The following is a 19,343-nucleotide window of genomic DNA, read 5'->3' as shown; positions in this document are numbered from 1 at the left end:
AAAACGGTCCCATTCCGTTTCTATGTCCATTACCTCTTACCGATCTTATCTCCAACAGTTAATGGCTTTTTCAACTGCTGCACCCTTTTTTCCAGATACCAGATCCCAATCTTTGCCATCTTTTTTTGGGTGCTGTTTTGGACAAGATGACAGGAGTGCTGATTCAGAGTGCATAACTGTTGATCGAAGTTTTACTTATGTTATAACCTGTCCCCCCGTCAGACGTAGAGGGGCCTTTTTTCTCACCAACATTTGTTTTCCTGCACGGTAACATATACTGAGCTGATGGAGCACTGAGTCAACACAGCCTCGTCTGCAGGGAATCCAACCACTGCGTTCACGGCGGTGATGTATATCCGAGCCACAAAAACACTAAGGTCGTACAGAGGTTGTCCTTCTGTTGTTGCAGCCCTGAGTTAATCATCAAGGGCCTGCATGAAAAATCTCTCTCCCTATGGTCCCAGAGAAGCATAATCGGAATCACATACACTACATGACCAAAAGTATGTGGACACCTGCTAGTCGAACATCTCATTCCAAAATCATGGGCATTAATAAAGAGTTGGTCCCCCTTTGCTGCTATTACAACCTCCACTCTTCTGGGAAGGCTTTCCACTAGATGTTAGAGCATTGCTGCAGGGACTTGCTTCCATTCAGCCACAAGAGCATTAGTGAGGTTGGGCACTGATGTTGGGCAATAAGGCCTGGCTCGCAGTCAGCGTTCCAATTCATCCCAAAGATGTTCGATGGGGTTGAGTTCAGGGCTCTGTGCAGGCCAGTCAAGTTCTTTCACACCAATCTCGACAAACCATTAACGTATGGACCTCACTTTGTGCATGGGGGGCATTGTCATGCTGAAACAGAAATGGGCCTTCCCTAAACTGTTGCCACAAAGTTGGAAGCACAAAATTGTCACCACTCCAGCCGACACTTGGCATTGAGCATGGTGATCTTAGGCTTGTGTGCGTGCGGCTGCTCGGCCATGGAAACCCAAGCTCCCAACGAAAAGTTCTTAACTGATGTTGCTTCCAGAGGCAGTTTGGAACTCAGTAGTGAGTGTTGCAACCGAGGTCAGATGGTCCTGTTCTGTGACCTTCTGTGGCCTACCACTTCACGGCTGAGCCGTTATTGCTCCTATACGTTTCCACTTCACAATAACAGCACTTGATCAGGGCAGCTCTAGCAGGGCAGAAATGTAACGAACTGACCACATACTTTTGTATATACAGTGCCTTCGGAAAGTATTCAGGCCCCTTGACTTATTCCACAATTTTATACGTTACAGCCTTATTCTAAAATTGATTAAATAAAATAAAATCCTCAGCAATCTACACACAATACTCCATAAAGACAAAGTGAAAACATGTTTTTAGAAATATTTGCAAATGTATTCAAAATAAAAATTGGAAATACCTTATGTACATAAGTATTCAGACCATTTACTATGAGGAATTGAGTTCAGGTTCATCCTTTGAGATGTTTCTACAACTTGGAGTCCACCTTTGGTAAATTAAATTGATTGAACATGACTGTCTATATAAGGTCCCATGTCAGAGCAAAAACCAAGCCATGAGGTCCGAGACAGGATTGGTTCGAGGCACAGATCTGGGGAAGGGTACCAAAACATTTCTGCAGCATTGCAGGTCCCCAAGAACACACTGGCCTCCATCATTCTTAAATGGAAGAAGTTTGGAACCACCAAGACTCTTCCAAGAGCTGGCCGCCCGGACAAACTGAGCAATCGGGGGAGAAGGGCCTTGGTCAGGGAGGTGACCAAGAACCCGATGGTCACTCTGACAGAGCTTTACCGTTCCTCTGTGGAGATGGGAAAACCTTCCACAAGGACAACCATCTCTGCAGCACTCCACCAATCAGGCAGGGTAAAGTGGCCAGACGGAAGCCACTACTCAGTAAAAGGCACATGACAGCCCGCTTGGAAAAGGCACCTAAAGACTCTCAGACCATGAGAAACAAGATTCTCTGGTCTGATGAAACGCTATTGAACTCTTTGGCCTGAATGCCAAGCGTCACGTCTGTAGGAAACCTGGCACCATCCCTACGGTGAAGCATGGTGGTGGCAGCATCATGCTGTGGGGATGTTTTTCAGCGGCAGGGACTGGGAGTCTAGTCAGGATCGAGGCAAAGATAAACGGAGAAAAGAACAGAAAGATCCTTGATGAAAACCTGCTCCAGAGCTTTCAAGACCTCCGACTGGGGCGAAGGTTCACCTTCCAACAGGACAACGACCCTAAGCACACACCCAAGACAACGCAGGAGTGGCTTCGGGACAAGTCTCTGAATTACCTTGAGTGGCCCAGCCAGAGCCTGGACTTAAACCTGATCGAACATCGCTGGAGACACCTGAAAATAGTTGTGCAGCAACGCTCCGCATCCAACCTGACAGCAGCTTGAAAGGATCTGCAGAGATGAATGGGATAAATTCCTCAAATACGTGTGTGCCGAGCTTGTAGCGTCATACCCAAGAAGATTCGAGGCTGTAATCGCTGCCAAAGGTGCTTCAACAAAGTACTGAGTAAAGGGTCTGAATACTTAAACTATCGTTCAAGAGTTTGGGGTCATTTAGAAATCTCCTTGTTTTTGACATAAAAGCAATTTTTATGTCCATTAAAATAACATCAAATTGATCAGAAATACAGTGTAGACATTGTTAATGTTGTAAATGACTATTGTAGCTGAAAACGGCAGATTTGTTTTTTAATGGAATATCTACATAGGTGTACAGAGGCCCATTATTAGCAACCGTCACTCCTGTGTTCCAATGGCACGCTGTGTTAGCTAATCCAAGTTTATCATTTTAAAAGGCTAATTGATCATTAGAAAACCCTTTTGCAATTATGTTAGCACAGCTGAAAACTGTTGTTCTGATTAAAGAAGCAATAAAACTGTCCTTCTTTAGACTAGTTGAGTATCTGGAGCATCAGCATTTGTGGGTTCGGTTACAGTCTCAAAATGACCAGAAACAAATAACTTTCTTCTGAAACTCGTCAGTCCATACTTTTTCTGCGAAATGAAGGCTATTTATGTAATATTTCCTTTTTTTTTATTTTTATAAATTAGCAAAAATGTATTAAACAGTTTTTGCTCCGTCATTATTGGGTATTGTGTGTAGATTGATTAGGAAAAAAAACGATTTAATACATTTTAGAACAAGGCTGTAGTCTAACCTAAAATTTTTGGGAAAAAGTCAAGCGGTCTGAATACTTTCCCAAAGGCACTTTATAGTGTATTTTGTGTGAAAAAAGGTCTGCATTATGCAATAACTAGTTTTCTCCCACATGTACAGTTTGGCATAAATGTACAAGTTGTTTGTTGGCTGTATCTCTTCTTATTATGCGCCCCTGCCGTAACCCTTGCCCTAGCTCTTGTAAAGGCACTCCCGAGTGGTGCAGCGGGCTAAGGCACTGCATCTCAGTGCTAGAGGCGTCACTACAGACACCATGGTTCGAGTCCAGGCTGTATCACAACTGACTGTGATTGTGAGTCCCATAGGGCGGCGGCCAATTGGCCCAGGTTTGGCCTGTGTAGGCGGTCGTTGTAAATAAGAATTTGTTCTTAACTGACTTGCCTAGTTAAATAAAGGTTAAATTAAAAAGGCAATGTTTGCTAGAGGCGAATCCAAAATTCCACTTCAAATTTTCACTTAGTCATACATTTATGTCAATATTAGACTAACTTGAAACTCGTTTCACCCCTTAGAGAGTGCAGTGTTGTAATTGTGAATCACTGAATCTGAGGAAATGTTATTGAATTTTGTTCACCCACATTTAGGCCCCACTCATACTGTGGGTAATAACTGATGGCTTTTCTACATAATCTACACAGAATGCAAATATTCATTGACCTTCCAGACCAAAATGCATCAAAATCCTTCCAGTGTACAATGACTCTTACTGGTCAGGAAGTGAGCTTCATATACCAGTAATATAATTGTGTAAGTGGCATGTTCTCCAGAAAATGAGCAGGGATGGGCAAAAATTACAAAATACAATTACAAAATACCATAAAGATCAATGTATCAAAATAAATTATAAAATACTTCTTTAATTAAAATACATGTATTGTGGATTTTACACTACATTTGCAAGTAGCCAACTAAACAGCACCAACATTCTCAGTAACAGTTTACATAAACTTTATATTTGCTCTGACTGTGATGTTGTTGTTCATTTATTTTAGTTGAATGTACTGGAAAACAGTGTCTGCTAAATTACCAAAATGGCAATGTATATGTGAAAATGAACAACTGCAAAGCACACTGGGTATTATTATTGTTCTTGTTTCAGGGCGGCTCTCATTAGAATAATACTCAGCATGCTTTGCAATTGTTAATTTTTACATATATATTTATATTTAGTTAATTTAGCAGATACTCCTATCACACCATATTGCCATCAGACTTCTGATACCAATGCAGTCTGAAAGGGAGCCCAAAAAAGTTAACTGCTACAAAGAATGGTATAGAAAAGTATTTTGTATTTAGAAAATAGAAATTACAGCTCTTGAAAGTATCTTTTTACAAAATACATTAACGTGTCATTCAGCCCAATGTAATTAAAATGACAAAATACTTAAAGTAATTTAAATACATATTTAAAAATATGTAACAGAAAATGAGTAATCACTGTCTCTCCCTCTGCAATGTTTTTAGCTTCTCTCAATATGTACGTGCTCTCCACCATGGATTTAGAACTTCAAACACATTGTGTCCCCTCTCTGATGTATGTCAAAGTCCCAGATACTGTCCCAGTTCTCCACCAAAGCGACATTACGCAACCGACAATCTGTACCCCCACCTCCCCAAACACATATTCATTTTAATCAAACGTTTTGATCTCACCTGTTTTATCTTTGAAGTCAACATCCTCCATTCAAACATCACCTCTGATAAAGAAAATTGGCACACAGGGAAATGGCTGCATAAAATAGGTCTGTTTCTGTATTGAAGCAGATTTATTGCGATCTGCCTCTCTGGCCATTATTAAGACGTACAGTAATTCGATTGAGAAGGATCTCAGGATAGCACTGAGGTGATGGTAGGCTCTGCTGCTTTGAAGTTGCAAAGTCAGTCATCAGGGCCTTGATGCACCACACGCCTCAGGAAGCTGCCAGTCAGGGCTATATATAGAGTCTAGGAGTCAATATTGTAGGTCAGGTCAGTGGCTAACAACTGCAGTCCTTCAGGGCTCAGCGCAGCCTGGTTTTATGGGTGCTGTCTAGAGCCTGCTAGAGCTTTGTGAGTCACGGGGTCATATTTGAATGTCCAGCTGAGAATCTAAGAATTTTGTTAGGCTTTTTTTTTTGCTACTGTATCTGTTGGCCTCATTAGTTGGGCTTCAGCTGTGATTGTGCGTGTAGGAGCAAAGTCAATGTGCAAATGTTTAACATTTCACATAAAGTGTTATACTGTAATTTATAGTGATTTGTTTGCTCACCGTCAAGCCATTTTATGACACATTTTAAGGCAGTCTGCAGTCGACTGAGCTTCTACGAAAGATGTTATTGTTCGACACAATTTATTTGATGGGTATGGCTGAAATGGATCTTTAGCTTGCTTTTATGACATTTCGAGCAGGCAGGTGGATGTTTTCACTGGTATTGTTCCTGTTTATAGATCTAAATCATGCTGGTAATCTTTACACCCATCTTTCTGACACATTTATTTGTGGTAAACTTCAGCTCAGCTTCTCGACATAGGGTGTGGTTGTGGTCTGGTCTATCTATCACACTATACTATGTTACATCTAGTAAGTCGGACTGCATCACACCCATCCTGTCATTGGGTACAAAGAGTACCATATCTCATCCACCGTGCCCCTCAGATGGATCCACCCAAACACGCTACGGATACAGGGTCACTCTCTTCGCGTGCTCACTCAGACAGATCAGGTGTAGAGCATCTTGGAGCTGATGACTATATCCAGCTCTGCTAAGACTAAAGGCAGCTGGAGAAACACTGAGGCTGTTGGACCATCAATCAAACCACTCAGCAGGGGGCCAACGCCTGCATGAAACAGAACATGGTTGACAGTGTCAAGTGTCATAGTACTGCTTTGCATGTTACAACATATGGCAAGTCATCCTTAATTCACTGTTATATATAGTGCAAGTTATACATTTTGACACACCTACTCATTGAAGTGTTTTTCTTTATTTTTACTATTTTCTAAATGGTAGAATAATAGTGAAGACATAAAAACTATGTAATAACACATATGGAATCATGTAGTAACCAAAAAAAGTGTTAAACAAATAAAAATATGTTTGAGATTTGAGATTCTTCAAAGTAGCCACCCTTTGCCTTGATGACAGCTTTGCACACTCTTGGTATTCTCTCAACCAGCTTCATGAGGTAGTCACCTGGAATGCATTTCAATTAACAAGTGTGCCTTGTTAAAAGTTAATTTGTGGAATTTCTTTCCTTCTTAATGCGTTTGAGCCAATTAGTTGTGTTTCATGAGGACCGCCACAGGAAAGGAAGACCCAGAGTTACCTCTGCTGCAGAGGATAAGTTCATTAGAGTTACCAGCCTCAGAAATTGCAGCCCAAATAAATGCTTCACAGAGTTCAAGTAACAGACACATCTCAACATCAACTGTTCAGAGGAGACTGCGTTAAGCAGGCCTTCATGATCGAATTGCAACAAAGAAACCATTACTAAAGGACACCAATAAGAAGAAGAGACTTGCTTGGGCCATGAAACACGAGAATCAGACATTAGACCGGTGGAAATCTGTCCTTTGGTCTGATGAGTCCAAATTGGAGATTTTTGGTTCCAACTACCGTGTCTTTGTGAGATGCAGAGTAAGTGAACGGATGATCTCCGCTTGTGTGGTTCCCACCGTGAAGCATGGAGGAGGAGATGTGATGGTGTGGGGGTGCTTTGCTGGTCACACTGTCTGTGGTTTATTTAGAACTAAAGGCACACTTAACCAGCATGGCTACCACAGCAGTCTGCAGCAATACGCCATCCCATCTGGTTTGTGCTTAGTGGGACTATCATTTGTTTTTCAACAGGACAATGACTCAACACACCTCCAGGCTGTGTAAGGGCTATTTGACCAAGAAGGAGAGTGATGGAGTGCTATAACAGATGACTTGGCCTCCAAAATCACCTGACCTCAACCCAATTGAGATGGTTTGGGATTAGTTGGACCGCAGAGTGAAGGAAAAGCAGCCAACAAGTGCTCAGCATATGTGGGGACTCCTTCAAGACGGTTGGAAAAGCATTCCAGGTGAAGCTGGTTGAGAGAATGCCAAGAGTATGTAAAGCTGTCTTCAAGGCAAAAGGTGGCTACTTTGAAGAATCTAAAATCTATTTTGATTTGTTTAACACTTTTGGTTACATGTGTTATTTCATGGTTGTGATGTCTTCACTAATATTCTAAAATGTAGAAAATAGTAAAAATAAAGAAAAACCCTTGAATGAGTAGGTGTTCTAAAACCTTTGGCTGGTACTGTATGACAATAAGACGGTGCTCATCAATTGAGTTCTTACTCCCAGTAATTGAGCTCAAACATACTGTATCAACCATAGGGCTTCCCTGATGACTACTGATGATGTAACAGCTTTAGATGAAGACATGATGGGTACTTACAGGGAGGAAAGTAGGACGTTAATTCACAAATAAGGCAGACGGAGAGCACAGAGAAACAGCCAGTTTGGACTGGGGGCACTGGAAGTTAGTCATGGACCAGTGGCCTGAAAAAAATGGAGGGAGCCATTTGGAGGATAAATAATAAGACATTTCCCTGCTCCAATAGGAAAACACACAGATCTTTTCTGTTCTTGCTCTCCTCTCTGCCTGACAGGCTTTTGTACAGACGGGGTTCCAAAAAATACCCAAACTGAGCACAGACAATACATTTGGCAGTAATTGATTCATGACCTTTTTACATAATCAGAGTGGGATGGATTCATCCACCAAATTGATATTGTAGCACACATTTCTTATTTCAAACCATATTTGGTAAGAACATTTGTTATTATTCCAACCTTGGTTGTATCAGTTGATAGATTTACATTTACTCAGTGCTGACTCATGATACAGGAGTTGTATTTTTATTTTGTTGATTTGAATAGGCACTGCTACAGTACCTTTCATCTGCATATGACCCCTAATACTCCTAATACTATAATATTCCAGCAAATAGAGATTAAGTAAAGAACCTAGAGGACATATAGAGAATTTTACACATTTTCTGTAAAGCTGTTTAAAGCATGAAAGTATGCAGATGTCCCTTCTGGCGTGCATTGAATGTTGTATAGGGTATTCAGCACAGTACAGTACATCTCCTCCTGAGTTTCAACAGGAAATGGGCCACATAAGCAGATGATTGTTCTACAGCAGGGTGCAGCTTTGATATTGGCTTTACCCTCCTTTAGATATTACATTATGTAAAGAGCCACATAATCCCATTTTGTATTCAATCTAGATTTCAGGTCTGATTAAATAATGGATTAGAATCTACTCAAAATAAAATAAAAACCAAAAGGTTTGGTGCATATTCTGACAATTTACGACGCACTTTCATGTTTAGCTGGTAGATTACATTATTATTACCTTTTTCACCACGCATATTTTTTGTCAAGTGCTAATAGATAATTTAACATTGAGCAATATAAAGTTGGTGCTGCAGGAAATGGTGGACTGATGTCCTTGGTTATCCGTAGAGCTGAACAGGGGTGAAAAACCTTTATAAATCTGGGAACTCTGCCATAGTTGTCCACAGCATTGAGACCAATAATGCCAGACACAGATAAGGTCAAATGGTGCAGTACATCTATGCGGTATGTAAAACACTGCACCACATTCCAAACTTGTAGACAGCAGATGAGTAGAGTATGTAAAATGAACTGACGCTCCAGCCTACTGTATTACACACACACACACACACACACACACACACACACACATACATACATACATACATACATACATACATACATACATACATACATACATACTTTCATACATACATACATACATACATACATACATACATACATACATACATACATACATACATACATACATACACACACACACTGTAAAGGAGTTGACTTCCTGGTCACAGGTCAATAGAATCAACAACGTAATATCTGTTGCTGATGTAATAAACAGGCTCACTGCTTATTAGGGTTCCTCACACAAACAACTACGACAAACCAAAATGTAATTTTCTGATACCGTCTCATTGCAGTATCTACTGCGTGTTTTCCAGTAGTGAGATCAAAGTGATTCGAATCTATTCACACACATAACAAATGTCTCTAGTCTTGAAATTACTTTCAGCATCCCTTTGGACAAATCCTGCGTCTATGGTTTTGTAACAGTCACATGGAGATGAACTTCAGGAACTTTTTACTATTCATCGCACATTCTCAAGCAAAAGTTGAATGGAATGCAGAAAATTCAGAGTGAAAGTGGCTTTGTCAAAGAAAGACAGACTCTCAATAAATCTGAGGGAGAGAGGCTGCAATTTCAAGCTTCATTGGCATCTGAATGAAAACCGTTCCAACAGGTTTCGAGCTGTCCATAGAACTTTTGGGCCCACAGCGGAAAACTGTCCAACTGTAAACTATTGATATTCCATTCATGTCCTTGTGAGTTTGTCCCAAGGGTAACTCTGGTAACAATTGAATAACTAGAAAAGGCCCACAGTTGAGTAACTAGAAAATGCTACTACAATGCTGAGAATGTTTTCTTGTTACACTTGTTTCAAGCAAATGTAACTGATGTTGTGCCACCACTTTTACAATCAAGGAAGCACTCTCAATTGCATTTGACAGATGTGCTAGGCTAGAAGTGATGAAAAATCAGTATGTTGATCCTATCCTGAGCCAGCCAGCTAAAAGGGGATGGACATGGGCTTTTGGAAAATATCCAATGTTCCCTGTCTATTTTCTCCTGTTTTTCTATTGGCTTTAATGAATTGAGCACATACTGAGTTTGGCTCCCAAGGAAAAGAATGGTGAAAATAATATTAAATACCAATGTACCACAGTCTGGAACTCCTGCCAGCTTTCTTTGAATGTTTGCATACATCACATGTATTGCCATCAGAAAAACCACCCTTACCCTAGAACCCCAACCGTTTCTGTTTACAGAACCAACACTGATCCTGGTTGGTTGGCTTATTTATTTATTTTTTGACACCAATCCATAATAAGAGATTAACACGTTGTCATGGCTACCAAAACCTACGAACAACAGAATGGAATGAGATTACAGTTGGCCATGGTTCCTATCTATGCACAAGGTCTCCTCTAAACTAAAGCACCATTGAATCGTGAAAAGACTAGTTTGAGGCCGTTGAATGTGTGGTCCGAATGCTAAAATCTACCTTTTGTATTCTAGCCTTTGTCTGGTGGGTCCAATGTGATTCCAAAGGACGGCTTTTCACTCACCAAGCCAGATGCATTGTTGGCGAACCTGAACGACACTTGGGAGGATTGTCTGGCAACACTAGGGAGGATGGTCGGAACTCCAAATTTCTTAATAAAACGCACGCTGGCTGCAACTACTGTATAAAAACCGCTCTAGAAAACAGTAGCCATGTATTTGGGGGTAAACTGGAGGAAATTATGTATGTCACTGCAGGCATTCCTCTTGTTCCCATTCTGTCAGGATCGGGCACATACAAACAGTGAGTAGCTTTGCCTTGTTATTTCCATGCCCATGGCTTACCCTGATCTGTGTCCCACATACATTATACTTGGCACAATGTCCCCCCTCCGCCCACTCCCCTCCCCCTCAGGTCCCTGTATCCCCCATTGGGAGGAAGCAGAACCAAAGCCAGCTCCAATGAGCCAAGGACCAGAAAGACAAGGGGGGATACCCATGGGGCTTTGAGAACATGCAGGATTGTGGGAGAATCTCACTGTAGATTTATTAGGGAAATTAGCAGCACCTGTTATCCTACAGTGGCAAAAGGTAAAATATGTCAAATACATGACAGATGGATATGAAAATCATCAATCAAATATGGTAATGTATCAGAACATAAAAAACATAAATAATTGAAGTAGGACATTTATGACCACATGCCATTACCATAGTAGTGCTGTAAACTTGTGGAATATCCTGACCTTAAATTTAACCACAATTTGAGTTTAACCCAATCTCAAAATTGAAACTCAGGATAATCTACAAGTGTTTCACTGCAATGAAACCATAAAATCTTGTTTTGTCTAGATCACTGTTTTGACCAAGCCTGTTTTGACAATAAACATGATACATCAAAGCATGGCAAGACTGGAGGATCTTGTTTGTCCAACACAAAGTGGATTTGGGGGTTATTTGAACGTTTGACCTTCGGATACTGTTTGCTCCGTTATGGGACGTGACTTCCAGAGGGCCATGCATGTATGCAGTTTATCTTATCATTCGCATGATCACTCTAATTGCATGAAGTTGGTCTCGCTGAATTGTTGACCCCAGTATACAGTTTATATGGGAAATACCTCGCAATGGAGACTTCTACATAAGGAACTGCAATTAGACCTTTTATTTACACAGGCGAAAACACCCCCTTTTCAACAGACTTCACAGAGGTCTTTCATCACAGGATAAAATGGAGAATCAAATGCATGGCAAGAAGTTGGATCGACATTCTTTGAACAATTAGTGTATGTATAAGTCAAATTCAGGAGTCAATAGGGTAGGAAACAGAAGAAACAATGCTTGGGTGAACACTGATTCTCAAGAGATTCTGTGGTCTGCACTGGGGTCCACCTTACAGTATGTGAAATCTGAAATCCTAGTAACCCTGTCTAACAATGTCAACGAGCCTGTGACTAGCCAGATACACTGAATTGCCATAGTGAATGCTTGGGTGTGTGGTAATGCTTTGGATTTCACTAAGACGATTAAAGCGTTGTGTTCTATTTTTAAGATAATGAGATCTACTTTCTAACGACTGGCCCTGAGACGTAACCTTGACCCATTAATTTGATAGCAGAGGCCTTTACCAACTCAGCACTTCTCATAATGGTTTACATTGTTTTAGAATTACAATTAAAAAGACTGGCTGTTTGGGATTTATGCGACTTCCTCGTTCGAATGTTCGTGTCTCTGAAGCATAACTAAACCTCAGGTGCAAAGTACTGGTGGATTAAAACAATTACACCAATCTTAAACGGCAATAAATGCAGACCTTTGTTCCTGTGTAATCATTTCATGGAGATGGAAGTATGCTATTATAATCCAGCTCAGTTCTTGTTGAGACTTAAAATATTAGCCACAGAAGGTTGTTTTATTGGAACACTGCAAGAACACGTTTTCCCTTATTTATGTCTATTCAGCATAGAGACAAGTTGAGTAGCCATCTATTTTGGCTGTACAACACTTCATTCACTGTGCAGTAGCATAGTGTAGTCAAATCACTGAAAAACACTGACTGACTCACTTTACTCAACAACAACAAAGTCTGGGGCAGCAGGTTGCCTAGTGGTTAGAGCGCTGGACTAGTAACCAAAAGGTTGCAAGATCAAATCCCCGAGCTGACAAGGTAAAAATCTGTTGTTCTGCCCCTGAACCCACTGTTCCTAGGCTGTCATTGAAAATAAGAATTTGCTCTTAACTGACTTGCCCAGTTAAATAAGGTTTAAAAAAAATCTGTAAATCATGTCTACTCCTGTGATACTTTAGAATACAAGTGTATTATTAGAGTGTGTAGTGTGATGGGATTTTATGTCCACTAAACAGCCCCGCAGTGCCCAAAATAACATTTTAAACAGATGGAAAGACATTTAATCCAAAACTATTTTGGAATACTGCAGTTTAAGCAGCTGTTTACTTTTGAGTGTTTACCAGTCATTGACCTCTTTAATATTGAAAAAATAAGCACTGCTACTTACAGCTTAGGGTTAAATGATCATGTGAATAAATGCAAAAGGTTGCATCAATCTGTAGTTTACCAATGAAGGCTTAATGTCAAATGTACAGGTCAGTCCTTCATCAGCTGATTGAGAGCAGATTATCTCTGTTTAGGTGTCATGTAATCGAGTCAACTCTCACTCCAGATGCTTGCAAGCATGACTTGACGGTAAGATTCATTGTCAATGCACAACTAATTCGCGTGGCCCAGAATGAATAAACATCCTGAACTCTTCTCTTCACACGATATACTGCACAATAAAGGACTGTGCTGTACAATCGAGCAGTAAGCTTCTATATTACTGCATTCACGTGGCAATTTGTTCGTTTTGGTGTTCAGCAGCATTTAGCAAGGGTTTTTCGGCTTATTGAGCACACATAGTTTTTTCTTGGGGCTTGTCGAAGTTCGGTAGCCAAAATCTACATCCCTTCGTCAGTGATTGGTCGACAGTATGGATTCTTCAATGAAGTGTTTGTTGTCATTTAATGACAGACAACTCGTTTTTATACACATTTGTCACTTGAGAATACTGCATCAAACATCTTAGATGTAAAATTGTGCGACTAAGATTACTCTGCAAAAACGTCAAAATGAATGACAGATTTCTTGAATTGTCATGGATTAATATGTTGTTGATACGGTATCTCAACAGGAAATATTATTTCTGGCTATTTTGAGGAAGTGTACTGGCTATGTTGTTGATACGGTGTCTCAACAGGAACAAACATTGATATTGCCGTTTTTTTTTCTTGTTTTCAAGCGAATGTATTTTAAGGCATTATCACTTCGCGTAGACGAGTTCTGTTAGGAGCAAACCAAACTTATATATGTGGACGCCCTCAGGGCCACTGAACCAGCAGTACATTTTAGACATTTGGATGTGTGATGCTTATCCTTGTAAAGGCTATATTATCTGGAAAACCAGTTCCTCACTTCAAATATTTGTGTGTAAAGGACGTCACGCTGCTTGCTTAGCAAGTACCATTTCCTACTGATTCGGCTCAAACCCAGGACCTCGGCCTTGCTAATAGCACACATGACCGCCCTCCTGAAGCAGAAATGGCCAGTTTTCTGTCACATATTTGAAATATTTATTTTAATTACTTCCTGAGTATTTTGTAATTTGAATTACACTGGGTAAACTACACTCCAATGTATTGTGTATATTCTAAACACTGTAATTTGTATTTTCAAAATACTAAATTCTTTTATATACCTTTTTTGTTATAGCGATTCACATTTTGTGATCCCCTTTCACCCTGTATTGGCATCAGAAGTTTGATAGCACTATGGTGAGATAAGTGTCTGCTAAATTAACTAAATGTACTTGAATATGTAAAAAGGTTGATAAATACTTAATTGAGGGAAAATGTACTTTATATGATTGTGATATGTTGTCTCACCTAGCTATAGTATCTTAAGATGAATGCACTAATTGTAAGTCGCTCTGGATAAGAGCGTCTGCTAAATGACTAAAATGTAAATGTAAAAATGTACAATTGCAAAGCATGCTGAGTATCTAATGAACTCCACCCACAAACAAGGCCAATAATAATACCCAGTGTGCTTTGCAGTTAATTTTCAATTATACATTCACATTTGTCATTTAGCTCAGACCGGCTACTTAGATTTTTTGGGGGGTATTTTAAAATACAAAATAAATGTATTTTAATTAAATACATTACAAAACATAATTTTGTATCTGTACTTTGTAATATTTGATAATCCGTGTCCTAAAGCGTCTTACCAGTCGGCACCTCAAGAAAAGCTAGCTATTTGTCGGCGCAAGTGCGGACACTTCAGGCTGAGGAGTACGTTTCACACATCATCATGTGCTACATTCACCCCTCAAACTTACTCAACAGCGACTCCAGCTAGTGCTGAGCGCAACTGTAGATCCGGGTCACGGCACAACTGTAAAGGATATCACGCTGCTTGCTTAGCGAGTACTACTTCCTCCTGATTCGGCTTACACCAAGACTCAAACCCAGGACCTCTGCTCTTTTAGCACACGTGACGGCCCTCCTGAAGGGTCTTACCATTCAGCGCCACGTGAAAAGCTAGCTATTTGTTGGCGCAAGTGGGGACACTTCAGGCTGAGGAGTATGTTTCACACATCTTCATGTGCACCATGTGCTTATCTGGGGGAATGGGGGCTAGACAGGCTATTGCCTGTATGCTCATCAGAAGCTGACTGGTTACATAACATTGGCCTCAAGAGGCCCTGTCGGCCTCTCATGTCCTGCCATGCACCGCCCGCTCACTGGGGAGGAAGCCTGATGGCCATCGGAAAGGCTTATTATGAGCGTTTGTTTTGCCTTCATATGGAAAAGGTATTTGTGTTTGCTTTGCCAACAATGCTGAGATATGCTCTGAGATGTTCTCTGTGTGTGTGTGTGTGTGTGTGTGTGTGTGTGTGTGTGTGTGTGTGTGTGTGTGTGTGTGTACGCATGTCCAGAGGGAAACATTTGGCCACATTTTCAGGGTGAATTGGACCGATCTGGCGCCTGTTTCAGCAGTCCAGACATGCAACTAACTTAGGAAGGTCAGAGGTAGGTCATGAACAGTTCAAATTAGTTTTTGTCCTTAACTTCGCAGATATGATTTCATTTTCATCTCTCAAATGGTTTACATGTACAGTGTTGTGAAAAAGTATTTGCCACCTTTCTAATTTTCTGTAGTTATGCATATTTATGATACTGAATGTTATCAGATCTTCAACCTAAAACCTAAGTACTCATTTGTCATACTTGAGTAAAAGTAAAGATACCTTAATTGATAATGACTCAAGTAAAAGTGAAAGTCACCCAGTAAAATAATACCTGAGTAAAAGTAAAAAAAATATTTGGTTTTAAATATACTTAAGTATCAAAAGTAAATGGAATTGCTAAAATATACTTAAGTATCTAAAGTGAAAGTATAAATAATTTCAAATTCCTTATATTAAGCAAACCAGATGGCTCAATTTCTATTTTTTTTTAATGTATTTACGGATAGCCAGGGGCACACTCAGACATAATTTACAAACAAAGCATTTATGATTAGTGAGTCTGCGAGATCAGAGGGAGTAGGATGACCAGGGATGTTCTCTTGATAAGTGTGTGAATTGGACAATTTTCCTGTCCAAATGTAACGAGTACTTTTGGGTGTCAGGGAAAAATGTATGGAGTAAAAAGTACATTAGGAATGTAGTGAAGTAAAAGTAAAAGTTGGTAAAAAAATGATTAGTAAAGTACAGGTAGCAAAGAAAATGACTTAATAAGTAGTACTTTAAAGTATTTTTTACTTAAGTTCTTTGCACAACTGCCTAGTATTAAACAAAGAGAACCTGAGTGAACAAATAACACAACAATTACATACTTGTTTAATTTATTTCATAAACAAAGTTATGCAAAACCCAATGCCCCTGTGTAAAAAAGTAATTGCCCCTTACACTGATTAACTGGTTGTGCCACCTTTAGCTGCAATGACTCTAATCAAATGCTTCCTGTAGTTGTTGTTCAGTCTCACATCACTCTTGAGGAATTTTGGCCCATTCTTCCATGCAGAACTGCTTTAACTCAGCAACATTTGTAGGTTTTTAAGCATGAAGTGCTTGTTTCAAGTCCTGTCACAACATCTCAGTTGGGATTAGGTCTGGACTTTGACTACACCATTCCAAAACTTCAAATTTGTTGCTTTTTAGCCATTTTCATGTAGAGACGATTGTCTGTTTTGGATCATTGTCTTGCTGAATGACCCAGCTGCGTTCAGCTTCAGCTCAAAGACGGATGGCCAGACATTCTCCTGTGAATTCTGTGATACAGAGCAGAATTCATGGTTCCTTCTGGGCCTGTCGATGACTAGGCCTGTCGTCGAGATCCTGAGGCAGCAAAGCATCCCCAAATCAACACATGAAAATGGCAACAAAAAAAATATGTTTTTGGAAGTTTTGGAATGGCCTAGTCAAAGTCCAGACCTAATACCTGTGATCTTGTGGCAGAACAGTTCATGCTTGAAAACCCACAAATTTCGCTGATTTAAAACAGTTCTGCATGGAAGAGTGGGCCAAAATTCCTCTAGAGCGACGTGATAGGCTGACCAACAACTACAGGAAGTGTTTGGTTGGCGTCATTGCAGCTAAAGGTGGCACAACCAGTTATTGAGTTTAAGGGGGAAATTACTTTTTCACACAGGGGCATTGGGTGTTGCATAACTTTTTGTTTATGAAATAAATTAAATAAGTATGTAATTGTTGTTATTTGTTTACTCAGGTTCTCTTTATCTGATATTAGGTTTTGGTTGAAAATCTGATAACATTCAGTATCAAAAATAGAGAAAATTAGAAAGGGGGCAAATACTTTTTCACAGCACTGTATGTGTGTTGAGTTTTTTTAAGTTGGAAACTTGTTGGCTACCTGATTCAAACAAGCAAATTGAATATTTTATATACACCATAATTATGCACTGTCTGCTGACAGTCTGTTTGTGAGGAAGTCATGCCATGTTTTACACAGTTTTTCCCTCATTTTCTGCACGGAATCACCATATGTCAAAACAAGAATTGAGGTCAGTTGCTTATGATGCGGTTTGGAGACTGTACAGTAGCTGTCTGGCTCTAGAGACAACATAACAGAGACAGGAAAATCCAATCGGCTTTCTGATGCCTGATGATGGACTGTTGAATTTAAAATAGCTTCATAAATTTGATTGATTGATTGATTATGGGAAAACAGGTATTAATACAAAATAAACTAGAGGAGCTGATCAATTTTTTTTTGTTTTTATCCCCCCAAAATAGCACTCACAATATAAATGTGTTCTTAATGTATTAATCCAATTGATATTTCAGTGAGGATTTAATGAGCAATCCCCCCCAAAATCTATAGTCTGTAACTTTGTTCATATTCACGAATAAGATACATACCATATTACAATTTCTTTCTCTAGAGTGGTTTTCTATTTTGCAGCTGTCTGTGAACCCAGAGTTGAGTTCATCTTACTCATCCGGCAAGTTATTATTATTATGAAACATCTCAAATGTGTCTCAAGTATCTCTGAAGCACATCTTAGTGAGAGAGAAAGGATAGTATGATATATGTCTACATCTGTCCCTACCTGCTATAAATCGAATGATATTTTATTTTCTTTCTCTTACCTTTCTCTTAACCTTTTCACATTGATGCAAAAGTGTGATAAGCAGAAGACATACTGTATGCACACACACACACTCTCACAAGCGTGCGCACACTGCAACATCCTCCTGCTTAAGCCCTGAACCCCAGGGTTTGTCTCACGTCTGGCCATTTGTCATAATTACTGTGGAGCTGTCAGGCCTAATACCCTTACACAAGCTCTGGGCCTAGGGGAGAGATACAGCAGAGCAGAATACAATTGGAGATTTTATTGTCTGGTACACACCACAAAATATCCTGTCAGTTTTCCAGTGGGCGCATTCAATAAATAGTTATGGAATTGAAATAATGCTTGTTTGCTTCGTCGATGTGACAAAATAATTGCTATCATTTTTTCATTTGATACAGTATACACATTTGTTTTCTCAGTTCACTTGTCATTTTCTCTTTGAATGGTCTCTTGCATGTGTTAATTTATGAGTCCATATGCATACAGTATATGACACTGGGTCGCTCCACCAAGTGGGTGCGTTTTGAGTAGTGTCATTTGATACATAAAATGAAAAACATTTTGTTTCACCTCATTTTTACATTCTGCAATAAAGAGCACATGGTCAACTTAATAAAAAGCATGTTTTCCCATCTCAAGTGGTTAAATAAAAAAGTGATCATAGTAAGTACCAAGTAAAGTAACAGGGTTGACAATTTCATCTTAAATCAGCCATAAATCCCCTTGTGACAGGTCGAATGGAAGCTTGTTGTGTGCAACAGGGAGGGGCAATTGAATGCAAGTTTCTATGGATAACAGGGTTTATGTGTTATGCTAGACCCACTCAGTTTTTCACTACAAAACACCAGAAAGTTGCCAAAAAGAGTAGAACCAGCTCACCTGCTTTTACACTATGTTCAATGTTTCTTTAAAATATATTCTCTTAAAGGAATAGTTTCACCATATTAAAACGAGAGTTCTGTTCATGTAACAGCGTTTTACCTTAAAATGAATCACTAATCATATTAAATAAATAATAATAGCCAGAAATGACTTTGTCAAGGCAACATAATAAATAGGGTTTTACAATGAATGTTACAACTTGGAGAAATGTTAGGGTTAAGTGGGTTAAAATCTTCCTAGAAGTCACACAGGGTGCAAAAAGGGACAAGTCAAAATGCACTTTAGCAAGTCTTCTTTATTCATATTAAAAATCAGATTTATTGAATTTTCCATGGGGTTTATATTAAAGGGCACTTCATTTAATATAACAGGTTTTTAAAATTCTATATTTTCACAGAATTTCTACTTACAATATCCAAGGGATGCAAAAGGCGCTC

At 39.6% G+C, this 19,343-nt stretch overlaps 1 long non-coding RNA gene across 1 annotated transcript; it reads right to left on the bottom strand.

The window, feature by feature from the left end:
* Window positions 1-4,087: 4,087 nt before the first annotated feature.
* LOC106590212 (uncharacterized) lies at window positions 4,088-13,679 on the bottom strand. The gene is made up of 3 exons (XR_001325021.2): window positions 12,881-13,679; window positions 7,617-7,720; window positions 4,088-6,022 (listed from the first exon to the last, which is right to left on the bottom strand). It is a non-coding gene; the product is annotated as an uncharacterized lncRNA (long non-coding RNA).
* Between the last annotated feature and the right edge of the window lie 5,664 nt (window positions 13,680-19,343).

The sequence above is a fragment of the Salmo salar genome, chromosome ssa29, assembly GCF_905237065.1.
Source record: "Salmo salar chromosome ssa29, Ssal_v3.1, whole genome shotgun sequence".
NCBI lineage: Eukaryota > Metazoa > Chordata > Actinopteri > Salmoniformes > Salmonidae > Salmo > Salmo salar.
This window is presented reverse-complemented; position numbering and strand designations above follow the sequence as displayed.